Here is a 1,652-nt window from a genome sequence, read left to right on the forward strand (position 1 = left end):
TGGGAGTGTCAGAGACAGTGTGATTGGCACAGGACAGAGCAGAGTTTAGGGCTGTTGTACATAGGGTCCCTATGAGTCGCAAGCGACTCGACGGCACATAACAACAACAACAACAGCAACAACACCTGCAGCATGGAGCCGAGGGCAGCCCCAAGGCCCAGCAAAAGTTGCTGAAACATGAGCAGAAACACGTCCTCCAGCAGCACCAGGAAACACCGAAGAAGAAAACAGGATATGGTGAACTAAATGGTAATGCTGGAGAAAGAGAAATATCTTCAAAGAACCTGGCTTCTGATGGTTACCAACCCTTTTTCCAGAGTCCTCAATGGTAATCAAGTTATAGACACTAATATGAAGCAGACTGTGAAAGCCAGCACCTTTGGAATAGCAGGAATTCAAATCAAGAATTTCACTCAGAAAAACAGCATAGACAAAAAGAATGGAAAGTCTTATGAAAACAGATCTGGAGAGAACCAATCTGCAGACAAGACGGATACTGTAGCAATTCTAAATGGTGTTGTAACAAATAATTCTGGCTATATTACTAATGGTTATATGGGTAAAGGGGTAGATAATGATGGTAGTGGATCTGAGAGTGGTAATACCCCTCTCAAAAATGGGAAAGCTAGGCGCAATAGTGCCAAGGGTTGTGAAAACCTCAATTTAGTGCAAGACAAAATAATGCAAGAAGAAACCAGTGTGCCAACCTTAAAACAGGGACTTGAAACATTCAAGCCTGACTATAATGAACAAAAGGGAAATTGGGTAGATGGTTCTAAGCCCATTTGGAAGTATGAAAGTGGACCTTGAAGAACAAGTCAAGGAAAACCTGTGGGTGACATGCTGCAGAAAAGTTCTGATATTAAACCTGGTGTCAGCAGCAAAAAGTTTGATGATTGGCCCAAGGGAAAGCATGCTTCAGCTGTTGCCTCCAAAGAGGATTCCTGGACTCTGATTTAAACCACCCCCAGTTTTTCCAGTGGACAATAGCAATGCTAAAATTGTTCTTAAAATAAGTTATGCTCTCATTTAGCGCAGCAGAGGACTTGAGGTACTGTTTTTTCCCCCTCTCCACCACCTGGGACTTTCACTAAGCAACCATGTCCAAGGGCCCTGCGGTTGGCATTGATCTTGGCACCACCTACTCCTGTGTAAGGGTCTTCCAGCATGGGAAACTGGAGATCATTGCAAATGATCAAGGCAACCGGACCACGCCAAGCTATGTCGCATTTAACGATACCGAATGACTGATTGGCGATGCGGCAAAGAATCAAGTTGCAATGAATCCTACTAACACAGTATTCGATGCCAAACGTCTCATTGCACGAAGATTTGATGATGCTATTGTGCAGTCTGATATGAAACACTGGCCCTTCATGGTGGTGAACGATGCGGGCAGGCCCAAGGTCCAAGTAGAATATAAAGGAGAGACCAAAAGTTACTATCCAGAGGAGGTGTCCTCTATGGTTCTCACAAAGATGAAGGAAAATGCAGAAGCCTACCTTGAGAAGACTGTTACCAATGTTGTTGTCACTGTACCAGCCTACTTCAATGACTCTCAGCGCCAGGCTACCAAAGATGGTGGAGCCATTGCTGGCCTCAATGTCCTCCGAATCATCAATGAGCCAACTGCTGCTGCTATTGCTTATGGT

At 44.6% G+C, this 1,652-nt stretch overlaps 1 pseudogene; it reads left to right on the forward strand.

The window, feature by feature from the left end:
- Window positions 1-122: 122 nt before the first annotated feature.
- The window catches only part of LOC102847951, a 6,354-nt pseudogene continuing 4,824 nt past the window's right edge, over window positions 123-1,652 (forward strand).

This window comes from Elephantulus edwardii, unplaced genomic scaffold (genome assembly GCF_000299155.1).
Source record: "Elephantulus edwardii isolate Elephantulus edwardi_28Jun2011 unplaced genomic scaffold, EleEdw1.0 scaffold00249, whole genome shotgun sequence".
NCBI lineage: Eukaryota > Metazoa > Chordata > Mammalia > Macroscelidea > Macroscelididae > Elephantulus > Elephantulus edwardii.